This window comes from Asterias amurensis, chromosome 12 (assembly GCF_032118995.1).
Source record: "Asterias amurensis chromosome 12, ASM3211899v1".
In the NCBI taxonomy this organism is placed as follows: Eukaryota; Metazoa; Echinodermata; class Asteroidea; order Forcipulatida; family Asteriidae; genus Asterias; species Asterias amurensis.
Window position 1 is genome coordinate 9,835,457 of NC_092659.1, and position 20,441 is coordinate 9,855,897.

The following is a 20,441-nucleotide window of genomic DNA, read 5'->3' on the forward strand; positions in this document are numbered from 1 at the left end:
TGCGTGTTGACTATACGCTGTATAGGCGGTACTGGGAAAACGATGAGCCCCAAACGTTTGAGATGACTTTAACTTTGAATAAGTTGACAACCATACATAGGAAAAATATGAAAAAATAATATTTATTAAGCTACATTCTTCATTAATAGATTCTAAAACTTTGAAGAAATTCTACCGGGGTTTAAATACTTTGGGGACGGGTTCTGTGAAGGGTATATTAGTGAGGTCTTTTCATGCAGTCAGCGTGCGTGTTGACTATACGCTGTATTGGCGGTACTTTGAAATCGATGAGCCCCAAACGTTTGAGATGACTTTAACTTTGAATAAGTTGACAACCATACATAGGAAAAATATAAAAAAATAATATTTATTAAGCTACATTCTTCATTAATAGATTCTAAAACTTTGAAGAAATTCTACCGGGGTTTAAATACTTTGGGGACGGGTTCTGTGAAGGGTATATTAGTGGGGTCTTTTCATGCAGTTAGCGTGCGTGTTGACTATACGCTGTATTGGCGGTACTAGGAAACCGATGAGCCCCAAACGTTTGAGATGACTTTAACTTTGAATAAGTTGACAACTATACATAGGAAAAATATGAAAAAATATTATTTATTAAGCTACATTCTTCATTAATAGATTCTAAAACTTTGAAGAAATTCTACCGGGGTTTAAATACTTTGGGGACGGGTTCTGTGAAGGGTATATTAGTGGGGTCTTTTCATGCAGTCAGCGTGCGTGTTGACTATACGCTGTATAGGCGGTACTGGGAAAACGATGAGCCCCAAACGTTTGAGATGACTTTAACTTTGAATAAGTTGACAACCATACATAGGAAAAATATGAAAAAATAATATTTATTAAGCTACATTCTTCATTAATAGATTCTAAAACTTTGAAGAAATTCTACCGGGGTTTAAATACTTTGGGGACGGGTTCTGTGAAGGGTATATTAGTGGGGTCTTTTCATGCAGTCAGCGTGCGTGTTGACTATACGCTGTATTGGCGGTACTTTGAAATCGATGAGCCCCAAACGTTTGAGATGACTTTAACTTTGAATAAGTTGACAACTATACATAGGAAAAATATGAAAAAATAATATTTATTAAGCTACATTCTTCATTAATAGATTCTAAAACTTTGAAGAAAATCTACCGGGTTTAAATACTCTGAGGACGGGTTCTGTGAAGGGTATAATAGTGGGGTCTTTTCATGCAGTCAGCGTGCGTGTTGACTATACGCTGTATTGGCGGTACTTTGAAATCGATGAGCCCCAAACGTTTGAGATGACTTTAACTTTGAATAAGTTGACAACTATACATAGGAAAAATATGAAAAAATATTATTTATTAAGCTACATTCTTCATTAATAGATTATGAACAGTTGAAGAAATTCTACCGAGGTTTAAATACTATGAGGACGGGTTTTGTGAAGGGTATAAGAGTGGGGATCTGTTCTTGCACCGCGGAGCCGTGCTGGCGCCCTCTACTGGCTGATATGTGTAACATTGCTATGTTGCATGAAAGGCAGACAAATAGGCAGCGCCTAACGACTTGTCATCAAGTCTACTGGCTGATTGGCACGAATGTTACAGTTACAATACGCTGTATAGGCGGGTACTTGGAAGTCGATGAGCCCCAAACGTTTGAGATGACTTTAACTTTGATTAAGTTGACAACTATACATAGGAAAAAGCTGAAAACAGACTATTTATTAAGCTACATTCGTCATTAATACATTCTAAAAATTTGAAGAAATTCCGTCGAGGGTTAAATATTATGAGGTTGGGTTATGTGAAGGGGTCTGTTCTTGCAGTCAGCGTGCCTGTTGACTACACGCTGTATTGTGTACACGGAAATCGATGGGCCCCCAAACGTTTTAGTTGGGACTAGGTGAAGTTTAGCAATAACACGGGACATGGTCAATATTTCCTTCGGATACTTATTAGTGTGTACCAATGAACCCCAAACGTTTGAGAATAAGTGTCCACCACATGAAAAAGTGAACCACACACAAACTTGGTTCAGGGTGTGACAAAATGGCAGGAAAACAAGGACGGGGTTTGCTGGTGGTGAGTAATTTGATTTAAACTATTTTAACATTTCGCATTAATGATTAAAAGAAATAACACCGTAAGCAATTTTCACTCTCTCCCGTTCCTGGTCAAGAACGGGTCGGGGCGATACTTTTTGTAATAAAGGAAGTTGCCAAAACGTCGGGCTTGTGGGAAGTTGTGTTGTTTGTTGTCATCATCCTCCACTGTCCTTTTTATCAAGGCATTATGGCTTTTTCTTTGAATTGGAAAAATAATAATGGAATGCCATACTCATGCGGTTTCGTTTCGCTATCGTCTCTCGTAACCTCGCGACAATAACGTGTCTGCTTTTTTCTGGTTCTTTTATAAAGTTTTAATTTAATTTTGGGAACGAAATTTCTTCTTCTTTGTTTCTCGCCAAAATTAGACTCTATGTGTCCTTTGAACTCTCATTGGCCGTGTCGGCGACAGAAAATCCCCTCCGCAATTTCAAAAATTGTTAAATCGTAGTTCCCAGATGCATGTTTTTGTTTTGAAATGGAAGCATATTGCGCCGTAGCACCTTGTGAACCATTACATGGTGCTAAGGATAAGGTCTTGTATCTCAAAATTTGTCCCACTCCTTGCAGTTATAATACCTGCCGCATTGGCAAAAGGCGCTTTATATACGGTTATTATTATTTTCAGGAGAAGAATGGCATCGGTTGTTTGTCTTGCAATTATTACACTCATTAGACTCGTAATTTTTTTAAATCAAGACTCAAGAAGCCAGCACCAGCAGGACAGTCATTTCCTACCTCCAGAGTCCATGGTCATAGTGCAACCCAGAACAGTAACTTGGGGCGGGGCTCTGTACTCATTTTAAACAATTTTGTCATTTCCATGATGAATGAGTTTCAGAGCCCCAGTTACTGGGTCTAGGTCGGAGGCGATTTTCAGCTAGTTTGTTTTCTCTTTTTTTGTTGTAATTCAGCATTTTTTTTGCAAAGCTGGGTCTTGTGGAAATCAGAGAAAATCACAGAAACACGTTCTAACAATTGATGAATGTTTGCCTTGGACGACCTCTCAAATGTGACCATTTTTTGAACAAGGAGTACAGTGAGTCACTGTCAGTGCCCTAGTTACTGGGTCGTTCTCCTGAAGATGAGCAGTGTAAACTGTTGAAGTGTTGAGACCAAACCGACTCTTTCAGAGCCAACACACTCCCTCGAAAGAGATTTTACACATGGTTGTTCCCGCAAGTCTAATATTCATATTTGTATTTTTAGTTACTCTTACTGGGTCTAGATAGTCTAGACATGGAGATAGTCGTACCATTGTCTAGATGTAGATAGATGATGTAGATGACACCCTTATTTGGTATTGAATTGACTTGGTTTTATGAATTGACCAAATCAATTTGAATTCAAAAAAGATCATCGTCTAATTCTTGGAATCTTCATCAATTGTGGGATTGAGACTACATTATTTTGAAAGTGCTAGATGTTTAGAAATATTTCCTTTTAAAATGTTAACCATTAACTTTGAATAATGCAGGTACAGGTAGTTATTTTACACAGCCTAGTTGCCATAGCAACAAGCAGCTTTCCTTTCAACGTAACGCGTCAAGAGGAAGTACAGAAATCCTGTCAGCTGAGTAATCCATCCGATGGTGAGTTAACTTTAAGATTTGCCTGCCTCAAACTAGATTTTGAAAGTCACTATTTAGTGCTTACCAACAGTTTACCAAAACCTCTTTCCTAGTTTACCAAGTGTAAGTCTGACTTCATGGATTTTATGGACAGGTCAATGGGTGTACAATTAACCACAGGCAGCTTTTTCTGGAACAATTTGAATTGTATGAAAAAGAACCCGAAGCGCTTATCGAAAAGAGAAGTGGGTTCACCCCGGTGTTCCTGGCTGTGGCTGCTAAATGCACTGTAACACCTGGTAAACCCTTATAGGGTGCTACATAACTATAACTGGGTCTCAGAATTCTTTAAAAACCCTCTCTTTCTACAATACTATGCTTGAGTACCTTGGTGGTAAACATGTGCGCTGTAGAAGATGTGACCTGTGACATCACATGTTTACAAAAAGAGCCACAGAGCCTGAACTTCCTGCAGGCACGATTTGTACACAGCCTAAGGGAAGAAAACATACAATCTTATATTTTATGGAGATTGCAGTGTCTAATTCTTATCAACTTTTGATATGAAGAAAGGGGGCACATCTCAAAACTTGTCCAGCTTTTACTTTCATAACTCTTGGATTTATGTGGAAATTATGACACAAAGTGTCAACTTTCCCATAGGACCTGTGTAGAATTCTGCCTGCCAGAATACTAAAAAAATGTACAGGGTAGCACTTATTGTAAACAAGTTCACATGGTCTATATATAAGATTTTTTTTTTATTTTTACTTGTACCATCGCTTCATGGTTGTTTGAGCTTGCATAGTACTCAAGCATGAAAGACCTCCTGGTTTTGCTATTGTCTTAACTCTTTGTGAAATCCAACCCAGGTATTGTATTTATAGACCCCATGCACAATGCCCAACACACTTGCACACGTGTCTCCTGTCCGCCATCTTTGTGGTCAAAACATGCTCAAAAGGATGGTACATGTGTTTACACTTGCATTGGTGTTTAAACACGTGTACCATCCTTTTGTGCACATTTTGACCCCCAAATTGCAGACAAGAGACGCGCGTGTGTAAGGGGTGTGTAGGTGAAGATGTCAGACTCAGTTTAGGTGGGATGGAGCGGTGAGGCCACAAGAGTATGAATCAAAAAGATAATTAAAAGGCAGTGGACACTTGGTATTTACTCACAATAATTGTTAGCATAAAAAATTACTTGGTAACGAGCAATGGAGAGCTGTTGGTAGTATTAAACATTGTGAGAACAGATCCCTCTGAAGTATGTAGTTTTCGTGAAAGAAGTTATTTTCCTCTAAAGTATTTGAATTTGGTTTTGAAACATCAGTATTAGATTTTGAGGTCCCAAAATCAAACATCAAGCAACTTCGTGTGACAAGGGTGTTTTTTCTTTCATTATTATCTCGCAACTTCGGCGACCATTATTGAGTTCAAATTTTCACAGGTTTGTTATTTTGTGCATAATTATGTTGAGATACACCAAGTGAGAAGACTGGTCTTTGCCAATTACCAATACCAAAGGTGTCCAGTGTCTATATTTTCCATTAACGAATAACAATTATATCCTTTTTTTTAAGATTCTAAACTGGAATTCACCTCATCTCTGCTTACACCTGTCACAGTGGTAATTGAACACTATTTTGCAATTAACTGCTCTGCCAGAAACTTTTGTGACATCAAATGGCTAAAGGACTTTTCTTTGGAGTTTCCCTTTGGGGACACAACTTGGATCCAATTGAGTGACTCCAAGGAGGAGTTACAGCTACTCAAACCTTTCCATGATGAACAGGGCAACTATACATGCATAGTAACAGATGGCATTGTGAGCATCAATCGCACTGTTGAGGTTTTTATTAAAGGTTTGTTATGGAAAGCTCTTAATTATTAACCTTCTTACTTTTTAACCTTCTACCTTCTTACTTGGCATGTCAGCAGTGTTTTGGGGAATGCTTTACTAAGGGAATCAATGTGTGGTGAAGAGGTTTTCAACTAGTGGTTTAAACCCGCCGAGGCCTGGTTTTTTTATAATTCTACCGAGACGAAGTCGAGGTAAATTATCAAGAACCAGGCCTCGGTGGGTTTAAACCACTAGTTAAAAACAAATTCAACACACTTTGATTCCCATTCATAAATACCTTTTGGGTCAAAAAACATCAACACTTTTTGGTCAAAAAGTAAAATCAATGCAAAAATTATAATTGTTCAATGATGTCTTTCAACACAGCACCCCTCCAGCTATGAAATGGTAAGGCCCTCAGGTAAACAACACCTTATAAGGAGATTGCGGTGCGCGTCGTGCGTATCGCGTGATGTGGCATAACTGTTTCAGCCGTTGCTCTCAACCAATAGGAATGAAGAAACTGTCTTATAAGCACAGGTGCAAGCTCGCGTGTCATGAAACGCCTTGCACCAAGACTAGCGCGGAGCATCCGCTCACAACTGGTTATAATCACTGGTTATTATCAAAGGTTTAAACACCCCCGCGTGACGCGCTCTCCACCAATAGGAATAGCGAAACTCTCTGCAGTATTTATGAATAATATTTGTTTGACTGAAAAAGAAAAAAAAACGCACAAAGCCAATGAATAGTGAGTGCTTATTGCTGCATTTAATACTCATTATTTATGCCTATCAAATCAACATATCCCAACAACTGTATAATGTTGGAAAGAGCATAGAATTTTCTTACACTGAGAGTAGTGGTATCATATATGTAAAAACATGCCAACAAAAACAAATGTCATCACTCGGAAGACATTTATGTACTCTTTTGACACTGTGCTATGTGTACCGGTACAAACAGACTAATTGCCATCCCCAAAACATGAACCACTACTGGGGGAAAAAGCTTCCACGCTTCTGCCCCAAACTCTGGAATAGTTTACCATACAGCATCCGCCACTCTATAGCTCACTAGCAGTCTTCAAGAAAGATCTCACTTGTTCAACTGATTTGTTTGCTTATTTTGTTCATTATATGCTTTTTGTTATGCTGTGTACAGCACTGTGGTACTTTCCCCTGTTAGTTAGAGCGCTTTATAAATACCTTGTATTATAATTATAATTAAACAAAGACACTGTTTGTTCATCTAAATGCACATGTTTTCTTGTACAAATGTAGTTTACTGCATTTGAATGTTCTATGGGAAATCACGTAAATGCACATGTTTTCTTGTACAAATGTAGTTTACTGCATTTGAATGTTCTATGGGAAATCACGTAAATGCACATGTTTTCTTGTACAAATGTAGTTTACTGCATTTGAATGTTCTATGGGAAATCACGTAAATGCACATGTTTTCTTGTACAAATGTAGTTTACTGCATTTGAATGTTCTATGGGAAATCACGTAAATGCACATGTTTTCTTGTACAAATGTAGTTTACTGCATTTGAATGTTCTATGGGAAATCACGTAAATGCACATGTTTTCTTGTACAAATGTAGTTTACTGCATTTGAATGTTCTATGGGAAATCACGTAAATGCACATGTTTTCTTGTACAAATGTAGTTTACTGCATTTGAATGTTCTATGGGAAATCACGTAAATGCACATGTTTTCTTGTACAAATGTAGTTTACTGCATTTGAATGTTCTATGGGAAATCACGTAAATGCACATGTTTTCTTGTACAAATGTAGTTTACTGCATTTGAATGTTCTATGGGAAATCACGTAAATGCACATGTTTTCTTGTACAAATGTAGTTTACTGCATTTGAATGTTCTATGGGAAATCACGTAAATGCACATGTTTTCTTGTACAAATGTAGTTTACTGCATTTGAATGTTCTATGGGAAATCACGTAAATGCACATGTTTTCTTGTACAAATGTAGTTTACTGCATTTGAATGTTCTATGGGAAATCACTTTGAATGCAGATATGGGGGTATAGATTACATAACATAAAGATAATTGTATTTGTGTTTCATTTACAACATCCAGATATCCCGTGGATCTACAAGCCCATCAGTCTTCCAGCTAATACCTGTACCAACCAAACAGCTAATATCGGACAACAAATTGAATTCTTCTGCTTCTTCTTCTGCGGAAAGAAGATTTATGACGTGAACATGACCTGGGAGAAGCAAATAGAGACGTCGCCAGGTATCGTAGAATGGAAGCCAGTTGAGTGTTTAGAGCAATCTATATATGAGGAGGAGGTTGACTACACACATATTGGAGAGGACAGGTAGTTTGGATGCTGAAATGCTTAGAGGCACTGGACACTATTGGTGATTTGAGCTCAATTGGTCGTCGAAGTTGCGAGATAACTATAAAAGAAAAAACACCCTTGTCACACGAATTTGTGTGCTTTCAGATGATTGATTTCGAGACCTCAAAATCTAATTCTGAGGTCTCGAAATCAACGTTGTGGAAAAGTATTTATTTCTCGAAAACTATGTTAATCTAGAGGGAGCCGTTTCTCACAATGTTTTATATTATCTACAGCTCTCCACTGCTCATTACCAAGTAAGGTTTTATGCTAATAATTGTTTTGGAGTAATTACCAATAGTGTCCACTGCCTTTAATTAATCCTAACCCGAAAACCTGAAATAGTGAACTTGCACTTGCACCTTTTGAAGGTGGATTTTTAAAAATTATGTTATTCTTGTTTTATTTGGTGTTTACCATGTCATTGTTTTACCGTATTTTCCTGCGGATAAGACGCTCGGCGGACAAGGCGCAGGACGCTAAAATGACAAAAAAAAATTCAAACGTCAGCAGACAAGGCGCACCGCCGCACAAGGCGCACGTTTAACCGCAAACAAAAGAACACCTGGCGCCACCCGGTGTCGGTACATTGACACAAAGACGTAATTTGTTGCCTTTGAGAACCTACGTATACCGACCTTTATCCAATCAGCCAACGCTGTATATTGTAAATAACATAAAGTTCGGCCCAATCAGCGGGCAGAAACCATGGTCCACGCACTGTCTGAAGTTAATTTTATTTGCAACATGAACACAATGCCTCCCTGGACACATCCATCCGACGTCCCCACAAACTACGAGGATCCTTGCTGATACAGATACATTGCAACGACAGACGGACGTAGCGTGTGGGTGTAGTAATGTATCCTCCGGCCGGGATGTCGCTGCATGCACATTAATATGCACATGTACACAGTGGATTGCGCTGCTCAATCTCGAGAATCCACAACAGATGTTGGAGACCATGTGGGCACCGTATTGAACGATGTTCGCCGATGGGTTGCGCTAAGCCGTCGCATTTGCGCTGCCTGGAAATGCGCCAAAATTCCCACGTGACTGTGCGGATCCCAAGCATGCCCAGACATAGCCTGAACGTATGCAGTCAAATTCCATTGCGGACTTGAGAGCAGTGACTATTGGGCATCTATATCACTGCACGTTCATTGTATCCAAAGGGAATCACTGGATCTAGCGGCAGGGACCTTCCGGATAAAGACAGGGGCGCAGTCTAGCCCAGACACGTCGAGTCTTGTCTCAATGCGTTTATTGCTGGTTCACGTAATTTTTACCAATAGAGGGCGTTTAACCTCACGCTATTACAATGTTCCAAAACGCCCTCTAGCGTTCAATGTTTCTTGTATTTATTGTCACACTCACAGTAACAACGACTATAGGCGATATCTGCTTTTGTGTTGCGTGATTAAATTTACAGACCTTGGAACGGTTGCGTTTTGGGGCTAATTTTCTGTGTCGTTTTGAGAGATTTTCGAGTCTGAACTTGGACATCGTTGATTTTACAGGCAAGTTTCATGCAAGGGCAACCATGATTTTAACAACCGTTCCTACCCGAAGTTTTGAAGCAATAAAATAAAATAAACCCTCAAAGTTCACCACACAATAGCGGTTGGGTGAATGACGTTTGTATGAAGTTATTGACTATCAATCGTTTTCGGAACGAATACCCGGCCACACAGAAAAACGTTTGTACACTGCCGACGTCTGTTGGGCCGAAAGCTAGATGCATTGCGGCATTAATGGAATGAAAGCACGGTCATGGGGAATAAACACGTTGCAGCATTGTTGGAATAATTGGACCGTCTGGGGGATTGCGGCATTGTTCGAACGAAAATACGGTCACAGTGTCTGAATAGTCTTGTTCGACCGCATTATTGAGTAAGGATTCTTCACACAAAGATCGTTGATTTGAACTGGACATGAAGGTATTTTTTATTTCACGCAGTGATCATAAAAAAAAAATCAATCGTCAGCAGACAAGGCGCACCGAAAGATAAGACGCATCGATGTTTTTGGGGTCTAAAAAGTCAGATAAGACGCGTCTTATCCGCAGGAAAATACGGTAGTTCTTCCTAATAATTTCATTTAAAGGCGTTTTTGATCATTTTTGTATGGAAAATGTGCACTATAAATGTCATTATTACTCATTTTATTATTATTATACTTGCTAGTAAATGTTTTAACCTCATTACTTAAATGATTGGGGTACTTTTTGTGACACAAAGCACAATGTCCACAGATTTACATTAAACTTACAAAGTTTGAAGAAAATGATAATAGAAGGCTTCCCTGAAAATATTACGAGCTGAGGTGCTGTAGTTTTTGAGAACTGACTAAAACAATGTCACGGAAATAAGTTTAACATACTAAAACGATTTTTGTCACAAAAATTATTTATCGTGACTTGTTTAACTCATTTCTCAAAAAATGCAGCACCTCAGTAAGTAATACTTTAAGAGAAGCTTTCACTGTCATTATCTTCAAACCAGATAAGTTTAATTTAAATCTCTGGACATTATGTTTTGCGTCAAAAAGAAAGTACCCAAATCCTTTAATGAATTAGTAGAATAAGCAGAATTTGAATGTTTTTTCTCAATACAGTGGATACAACGAAATGCCTACTCCTGGAAAGCATTTGCGTATTGACGTCGTTGATCCAGAGGCATTTGGCTATTATCGTCTCGTGGCAACCTCAAGCTTTGGAAATGAAAGTACATGGGTGCTTTCTCTATCAGGTTTGTCAGATTTTGTAGTATATTGGATGGACAGCTCTAAGATGGTTTTAGATGCAGGCATAATTTTTGTGTAGTGCTGCAAATTTTGTTTAAAGGCAGTGGACACTATTGGTAATTACTCAAAATAGTTATTAGCATAAAACCTTACTTGGTAACGAGTAATGGGGAGATACTGATAGTATAAAATATTGTGAGGAATGGCTCCCTCTGAAGTTGAGTAGTTTTCGAGAAAGAAGTAATTTTCCACGAATTTGATTTCGAGACCTCAGATTTAGAACAATTAGGTCTCGAAATCAAGCATCTGAAAGCACACAAATTTGCGTGACAAGGGTGTTTTTTCTTTCATTATTATCTCGCAACTTCTACGACCGATTGAGCTCAAATTTTCACAGGTTTAGACAATTACCAATAGTGTCCAGTGTCTTTAAATTGAATAACCTTTTGAGCAGGTGTCGGGTCACTTTGTACCTTGACCCTTTTAGACTGTCCGAAATCTTGGGGTCGGAACCGGTTCCGAACTGGAAATTTTGTTCAACCCGTTTCACACTGTACAAATTTCAAAAAGCCTCAGATCCAGGTAGCATGCTCTAGCCGGATTGAAAAATTCCTGGCAGAGTTGAAAATCTCAATCCGGATCGAAATTGCATTTTTCGGCGTGAGCTGTTATAGCCGGTTCACAGAAAGACCAGTGTGAATGTTGCTTATCTCTGATCCGTGTCGAAAAGAAGTGAGGCTGAACCAGAGAGGACCCAGGTAGGTTTCAGCGTGGTTCTAAATAGAGGTAGTATGAAAAGGCCTATAAATGTACCTTTTGAAAGGTACGAAGTGACTTTGGACACTTCGTAGCCTGGATACTTTGTACCTTCTTAAAGGACACTTCGTACCTTGACCCCTTTAGAAGTGAAGTGACTTTGGACACTTCGTAGCCTGGATACTTTGTACCTTCTTAAAGGACACTTCATATCTTGACCCCATTAGAAGTGAAGTGACTTTGGACACTTTGTAGCCTGGATACTTTGTACCTTCTTAAAGGACACTTCGTACCTTGACCCCTTTAGAAGTGAAGTGACTTTGGACACTTCGTAGCCTGGATACTTTGTACCTTCTTAAAGGACACTTCATATCTTGACCCCATTAGAAGTGAAGTGACTTTGGACACTTTGTAGCTTGGATACTTTGTACCTTCTTAAAGGACACTTCGTACCTTGACCCCTTTAGAAGTGAAGTGACTTTGGACACTTTGTAGCCTGGATACTTTGTACCTTCTTAAAGGACACTTCATATCTTGACCCCATTAGAAGTGAAGTGACTTTGGACACTTTGTAGCCTGGATACTTTGTACCTTCTTAAAGGACACTTCATATCTTGACCCCATTAGAAGTGAAGTGACTTTGGACACTTTGTAGCCTGGATACTTTGTACCTTCTTAAAGGACACTTCATATCTTGACCCCATTAGACCCTTGACACTATGTACCTTTTGCAGCGTACAAAGTGTCGTCAAAGCTAGCAACAAAGAAAATAAATATTGCCTCATATGAACAGTGTCAAAACAGTTTTCATCTAGATCCATGATGACAGATAGAAACATTATTGGTCATCAGAGTGTTTCGGTAAGGGGTATAGATTCTGCAGCTTTGACAATCAGATGATGGCAGCTGCAACTTTTTAGCACCAATGAACTTGTTTTGCAACAATCTGCAACCAAGGGCAAATGTCAACTCTTTTATTAAACTAGATTTGTCTGTATTTGACAGGCTTTGATTTGTAAAATCTGGGCCCAATTTCATGATTCTGCTAACCGCCAAATTTCTGCGCTAGCCTTGTAAGCGTAGAATGCCTAATAACATGAGTAGGCATGCGCAGAAGCCAAAATTCGCCTCAAACCTGTGAAATACGCCAGCTGTAGTAAGCACAGAATTCCCTGCTTCCGTAAGCGTTGATTCTGTGCTTATGGTACGCAGAGCCATGAAATTGGGCCCTGGTTAACTCCTTATTTGTTCTTTGTTTTTAGAGACACCGAAGGCCAACTTGACTGCTATCATCGTCATCAGTGTGTCTTTAGCATGTCTGCTTCTTATCTTAGTCTCTGGAGCCCTCACATGGCAATTCAAGAGAAAGAACATCTTATTATATGTCATGCATCATTATAGATCACTGGAAGAAGATGGTAAGAATTTACTTCATTTTTCCCCAAAAAGTATCTTTGTAAATAGCAATTTTGATGAAACTCAAATTGAAAGTAAAAAAAGCTATTATTCCATTTTCAAGCAATATACATCATTTGTATTCATCACTATTCATTATTTTTATTTCGTGCTATAACAGCATGCAAAAGAGAAATTTAAAGGCACTAGACACTGTTGGTGACTGTCAAAGACTAGTCTTCTCTGTTGGTGTATCTCAACATAAGCACAAAATAACAAACCTGTGAAAATATGGTTGTATACTCATTGGTTGTCCTAGTTGCGAGATAATAATGAAAACAAAACACTAAAAAAACAAAACACACCCTTGTCACACGTAATCTAATTCTGAGGTCTTGAAATCAAATTCTTGGAAAATTACTTCTTTCTTGAAAACTACGTTACTTCAGAGAGAGACGTTTCTCACAATGTTTTATACTATCAACTACATTGCTTGTTACCAAGTTAGTTTTTATGCCAACAATTATTTTGAGTAAATACCAATAGCCTTTAAGTTTGTTCCGATAGATTTTCCTGATTCTATTGTTCCCATAAATGCTGCCTTTCCAGAGCAGATCTTACCGGCACACAGTCATGTTAAATGGATCTCTCTGATCCTTTATAGTGGTGGCAAGTCCTTCCAACCACAACAAGGACTATTTGTTCTTTCACCTGCCAAATCTTACCAAGTTGTCTGGTATGGTGTTTATAGGCTTAGTTTTGAACCTTTTTTCCTTCTCCTTCAAAGCTACCTATATTATAAGTTATCACACAAGTGCGAGTGGAATATGGAAAAATATAGCGCTTCGGCCACGTTGGATATGGGACGCAGACGCGGTATATTTTCCGTATTTCCACAAGCGCGTGTGATAACATATTTATCTTCAAGCAAACTTGACGCGTGACATAGAACACACAAGACGCAGGTAGTGATATTAGCTGTGCAATTATAGGTTTTTATCACCACTGATATTAGCTGTGCAATTATAGGTTTTTATCACCACTCCATTCTTCAAATCTGATTGGAGGATTTGCGCGTACGTGAAGATAATATTAGACATCACACAAGCGCGTGAGGAATACAGAAAAAATAGCGCGTCTGCGTTGCCGAGTTGGATATCGGACGCGCTATATTTAGTTGTTTTTCCACATAGGCGCGATATCTTCAAGCAAACTTGGTGCGTGACATAGAATACACAAGATGCAGGTACTAGTTCTGCAAATCTGATTTGAGGATTAGGGCGTACTTGAAGATAAAACTTTATAACACAACTATGTCCAAATGTCAATGAGATGACACATTTTCTTTGTCATACCAAAAACAGCCGGATGTTTTTGTCCAAAAACTGCTCAGTTTGATCGTCGATGAAGTCGATTTGACAGTGATCAGATGTTGTACATTGTAAACCACTAATATTATGTTGCCTCTAACTTAACTTTCTTCATTATTATTTAATTAAGAAGAAAAACAAAATTACTGAATCAATAAATTCATTACTTTCAGCCAGCAGTTCAAACTATGTCCATGAATACTTCATTTGTGTGGTTGGGGCCCGGGAGGTCAGGTTTAACCAGTGGGGTATAAGTAGGATTTGAAACTTTGCACTGATATGGACAAGTGTGCGGTAACACCATGTAATGAATATCTCTCAATGAGTTGGGGTAGTTCTGAAAAGAACCGCTGGTTTCAACTCGTTGGGGTATAATTAGTACTGACTTAAATAACAAAATTAAAAAACAAGAAACAAAAATAACATGACTTCAAAAATGTTTGAGATTTGAATTCACCATGATACACCTGCAAGAGGTTCGGAAACCAAGAGCACTTAATATTATGGGGTGTCGTGGCCGAGCGGATAAGAGCACTGAACTCAAGCTCTGGTGTTCTTGTTCAGCAGAGTTCGAATCCCAGTCATGACACTTGTGTCCCCGAGCAAGACACTTTACTATAGTTGCTTCTCTTCACCATGGAGTAAATGGGTACCGGTGAGGGCAGGGGAGAGACGTGGTTGAGATGTGGCAGAGATGTGGTTGGTTTAGCTTGGTGTGCTTCATATTTAGCGGCACAGCCTGTATACTCCCCAGGGAGCTGAGACGGTTTAAAGGAACACATTGCCTTGGATCGGGCGAGTTGGTCTTTGAAAAGCGTTTGTAACCGTTTTTTATAAAATGCATATGGGTAGAAAGATGTTGTAAAAGTAGAATACAATGATCCACACAAACATGCCTCAAAATTGCGTGGTTTTCCTTTTACCTCGTCGACTAACACGTCGGCCATTTATGGGGGTCAAAATTTTGACTCCCATAAATGGCCGACTGTGTTAGTTCGCACAGTAGAAGGAAAACCACGCAATTTCGAGGCAAACTTGTGTGTATCATTGTATTCTACTTTTAAAACATCTTTCCAACCATATGCATTTCATAACAAACGGTTACAAACGCTTTTCAAAGGCCAACTCGACCGATCCAAGGCAACGTGTTCCTTTAAGGAATGAAATGGCCCAGTGATCAGGGTAATAGTGTTGGTATAAAACACGAATATTAATATTATTATTTTTATTACTTATAGGTGGAAAGACATATGATGCATTTATCTGCTATGCTGATGAAGATCGGCATTTTGCACTTTCTTTGCGTCAAAATCTTAAGGATGAAAGATACAACGTTTGTGTTAAAGACATTGATATTCTTGCTGCAACAAGTAAGCACAACAATTACTGGTCACCTATTAAATGCCACAAAACTGTTTGTTTGTTTGTTTGTTTGTTTGTCTTGTTGTTTGTTTGTTTGTTTGTTTGTTGTTTGTTTGTTTGTTTGTTTGTTTGTTTGTTTGTTTGTTTGTTCGTTGTTTGTCTGTCTGTCTGTCTGTCTGTCTGTCTGTCTGTCTGTCTGTCTGTCTGTCTGTCTGTCTGTCTGTCTGTCTGTCTGTCTGTCTGTCTGTCTGTCTGTCTGTCTGTCTGTCTGTCTGTCTGTCTGTCTGTCTGTCTGTCTGTCTGTCTGTCTGTCTGTCTGTCTGTCTGTCTGTCTGTCTGTCTGTCTGTCTGTCTGTCTGTCTGTCTGTCTGTCTGTCTGTCTGTCTGTCTGTCTGTCTGTCTGTCTGTCTGTCTGTCTGTCTGTCTGTCTGTCTGTCTGTCTGTTTGTCTGTTTGTTTGTTGTTGTCTGTTTGTCTGTTGTCTGTCTGTTTGTCTGTTTGTCTGTTGTCTGTTTGTCTGTTTGTCTGTTTGTCTGTTTGTCTGTTTGTCTGTTTGTCTGTTTGTCCGTTTGTCCGTTTGTCCGTTCGTCCGTTCGTCCGTTCGTCCGTTCGTCCGTTCGTCCGTTCGTTCCGTCGTCCGTCCGTCCGTCCGTCCGTCCGTCCGTCCGTCCGTCCGTCCGTCCGTTCCGTCCGTCGTCCGTCCGTCCGTCCGTTCCGTCCGTCCGTCCGTCCGTCCGTCCGTCCGTCCGTCCGTCCGTCCGTCCGTCCGTCCGTCCGTCGTCCGTCCGTCCGTCCGTCCGTCCGTCCGTACGTCCGTCCGTCCGTCCGTCCGTACCGTCCGTCCGTCGTACCGTCCGTCCGTCCGTCCGTCCGTCCGACGTCCGTCCGTCCGTCCGTCCGTCCTCCGTCCGTCCGTCCGTATCGGTCCGTACCGTCGTCCGTCCGTTCCGTCCGTCCGTTCCGTCCGTCCGTCCGTCCGTCCGTCCGTTCCGTCCGTCCGTACCGTCCGTCCGTCCGTCCGTCCGTCCGTCCGTTCCGTACCGTACCGTCCGTCCGTCCGTCCGTCCGTCCGTCCGTCCGTCCCGTCCGTCCGTCCGTCCGTCGTACCGTCGTCCGTCCGTCCGTCCGTCCGTCCGTCGTCCGTCCGTCCGTCCGTCGTCCGTCCGTCGTCCGTCCGTCCGTCCGTCGTCCGTCGTCTCCGGTCCGTCCGGTCCGTCCGTCCGTCCGTCCGTCCGTCGTCCGTCGTCCGTACGTTCGTCCGTTGTTTGTTTGTCTGTTCTGTTTGTCTGTTTGTCTGTTGTCTGTTTGTCTGTTTTGTCTGTTTGTCTGTTTGTCTGTTTGTCTGTTTGTCTGTTTGTCTGTTTGTCTGTTTGTCTGTTGTCTGTTTGTCTGTTTGTCTGTTTGTCTGTTTGTCTGTTTGTCTGTTTGTCTGTTTGTCTGTTTGTCTGTTTGTCTGTTTGTCTGTTTGTCTGTTTGTCTGTTTGTCTGTTTGTTTGTCTTTTTCGTTGTTTGTCTGTTTGTCTGTTTGTTTGTTTTCTTTTCAAGGGAACATGGCAAAATCGCACAAGGGGGAATGTACGCCAATCTCTCTCATACAATAATTGTTTATTGCCAGAATCTTATGAATTGCACAAATCAAGAAATTGTGATTCAGTGACTAAAACTAGACGACAACATTTTTTCTAGTTAATGTGAAATCAGCGGTTAGCTAGGTAGCATTTGAACCCACAACCTTGTAATTGCAAGCATTTCCTGCAGTCTAATACAATCACAATTCTGTCATAAAACTTTATTCCAAAAAGCACAAGATATGGCCATGTTTTACAAAACCTGTTTTTTTGTGTTTACATTAGAACAACTACAACAATCTTGCGATGAAAGTATTTAGCTTTTCTTTTAGACATGATGTAAACTGTTTCAATTGTTCTTTCCTCATTCCCTTTCTACAGCCCTTGTTGAAGAGCTCATAGAGGCCTTGAAGGATAGTCGTCGCTGCATCCTCCTCATTTCTCCAGATTTTCTGACTGCTCAACATAGTGCTCTCCAAGTGGATGTTGCTATTGATCAAGCTCATGAAGAAGCAGTTGAGGATCATTCCCATCATCTATCGAGATGTCAATGCAGCAGATTTAGGAGCAATACCTGATCTGAACCGCATCTTAACAAACATTGAATCTATTACCTGGGATCCAAACAACGAAGAGACGTCTACAGAGCAGCTGCTTAGACATATGGCAGCAAGACGATGGAGGGACATCGACAGCATGGAAGAGAGGAACGCCCTGGAGGATTTGTAAAACAAGTCTACAAATGAGGCTGAGTAACTTTAAAAGCACTGGACACTATTGGTAATTACTCAAAATAGTTGTTAGCATAAAAATTGGCTTGGTAACAAGCAATGGAGAGCTGTTCATAGTATAAAGAATGTGAGAAACGGCTTCCGCTGAAGTAACGTAGTTTTGAGAAAGAAGTAATTTCTCACTAAAATATTTGAATTTGATTTCGGACCTTAGATTTTGAGAAACCCGAAATGAAGCATCTGAAAGCACACAACTTCGTGTGACAATGGTATTCTTTCTTTCATTATTATCTCGCAACTTCGACAACCAATTGAGTTCAAATTTTTTCACAGGTTTGTTGTTTTGTGCATATGCTGAGATACACCAAGTGAGAAGACTGGTCTTTGACAACTACCAAAGGAGTCCAGTGCTATTAAAGACAAACCGTGGTGGATTTCACAAAGAGTGTAGGACTAGCCCCTAGGAGTTATTAAAAACTTAAGGCTAGTTCTAAGTTAGGACAAGTAACTCATCATAGCTCGAGATAAGACTAGTCTTAAGTCTTTGTGAAATCCACCCTGGTTATACAGTGTGGAGAACTATGAAGGAATCACAGATGAAAGAACAGCCTGTGCAGATCAATGTTACATGTGGTGCAAATTTGTTTTAGTGAAATTTGTTTGTGACAACATACACACAGTACTAAACAGAATCAATTTATTCAAATAGTATGATAAAGAAAACGTTATTTATTTGGTTTGCGGTAACACCATGTGTGTATCTACTTGCCAGGTAGAGTTTGTTCTTAGAGAACTGTCTTGCTTAATTCTACTACCACGGAGTAGGTTTATCAGATGTTCGGGAGACTTCTCAGTTCTGAAAAGAACTGTCCTGCTTTTTAACTACTACCTGGGTGGAAAGTATAGAAAATTGGCTGCTACTTTAGCTTATAGGATTGTAATTAACTGTACTACCGTGGAGTCAGTTCTTGTAATGGTCTCAACGTTTTTGACTAGCTTGCTCTAGTCATCATCAGGAGACTGAAGAGAAAAGAGAAAAGTGGGCTTATTTATAGGTGTTGAGAGGTTTCAGTGTAGAGTCAATCAACGCTCTGATTTGTTCTCCTTGGTTGGCTCAGGGCTATTGTGTGTCAATCAGATGTAGAGATTGTGTGAACTTGTCTCGGTAGAAGTTCCTTCTGAGATTAAAGGCAGTGGACAATCTTGGTAATTGCTCAAAATAATTATTAACATACAACCTTACTTGGTAACGAGTTATGGGGAGAGGTTGATAGTATAAAATATGTGAGAAACAGCTCCCTCTGAAGTGATGTAGTTTTCGAGATAGAAGTAATTTTCCACGAATTTGGTTTTGAAACCTCAGATTTCGCGGTCTAAAAATCGAGGTCTAGAAATCAAGCATCTGAAAGCACACAACTTCGTGTGACAATGGTGTTTTTTTCTTTCATTATTATCTCGCAACTTCGATGACCGATTGAGCTGAAAATTTCACGGGTTTGTTATTTTAAGCATATGTTGAGATACACCAAGTGAGAAAACTGGTCTTTGAAAATTACCAATAGTGTCCAGTGTCTTTATAGACACCCTTGTCACAAGAAGTTGTGTGCTTTCTAATGCTTGATCTCGAGACCTCAAGTTCTAAATCTGAGGTCTCGAAATCAAATTCGTAGAAAATTACTTATTTCTCGAAAACTATGGCACTTCAGAGCCGTTTCTCACAATGTTTTATACTATCAACCTCTCCCCATTACTCGTTACCAAGTTAGTTTTTATGCTTAAAATTATTTTGAGTAATTACCAATAGTGTCCACTGCCTTTAACTGAGAACAATAGAAAACTAACTTCCTTTTTCTAATGTCAAATCTACACTAAAGCTATATCTTATTGTGGTGTGTTGTTGAAACAACGTTTCTGCCACTTTTGAAAATAAAAGTCTTCCCCTCCCCTCATTGCCAAGTGTCCCTAGGAGCACGTTTATTGAAATCTGTGCCATGATTATGCTCTATATCATTTTTATGTAACGCTTATTCTTTAGGAAAGTGGAATAATAATATTTTTGTAATATCTGAGAAATTAAATTGTATTTTAAATGGTACTAAACTTTCCTGTACAATAATAACTAACTGTTCAGTTTTCTCTTGCAAGATTCGTGATGCATGAACACATTTTATATTATCTTATTTGCAGCAAATATGTGTACAGTACTGTTTAAAAATTTCACTGGATACATGTATTTTAAAATTTTGATTTAATTATGCAAAGAAAGTTTTTACTGATCTATATATATTTGATAAATAAATGTGACATTTTTCAATAAGCTTGTTGTTTTCAATATTTCAAAATATAGTGACTTTGGCTATCTCTGTAGGCACTGTCTTCATTTACAGTGTAGAAAACTGTATATATCAGTGTTCTGGCTATGTCTGTAAGCCACTGCATGGCTAAAACAGCTGTATTAAACATTGTGAAGTTGAGGTAGGTCGTCAATTTGCTGTTGCCACGGCAATGCATAAGGATATGCATGTACATCATGTACACGTCCATTGTACTACGTGTACATCTCTATTGATCTTAAAGTGGTTTAATATGACAACTAAACAAATCTTGTTATACAAAATTGATGCCCC

The 20,441-nt window shown here is 39.5% G+C and overlaps 1 pseudogene; it reads left to right on the forward strand.

The window, feature by feature from the left end:
- The first annotated feature begins 1,884 nt into the window (after positions 1–1,884).
- Positions 1,885–18,268, forward strand: LOC139945264 (interleukin-1 receptor accessory protein-like 1-B; annotated as a pseudogene).
- The last annotated feature ends 2,173 nt before the right edge of the window (positions 18,269–20,441 follow it).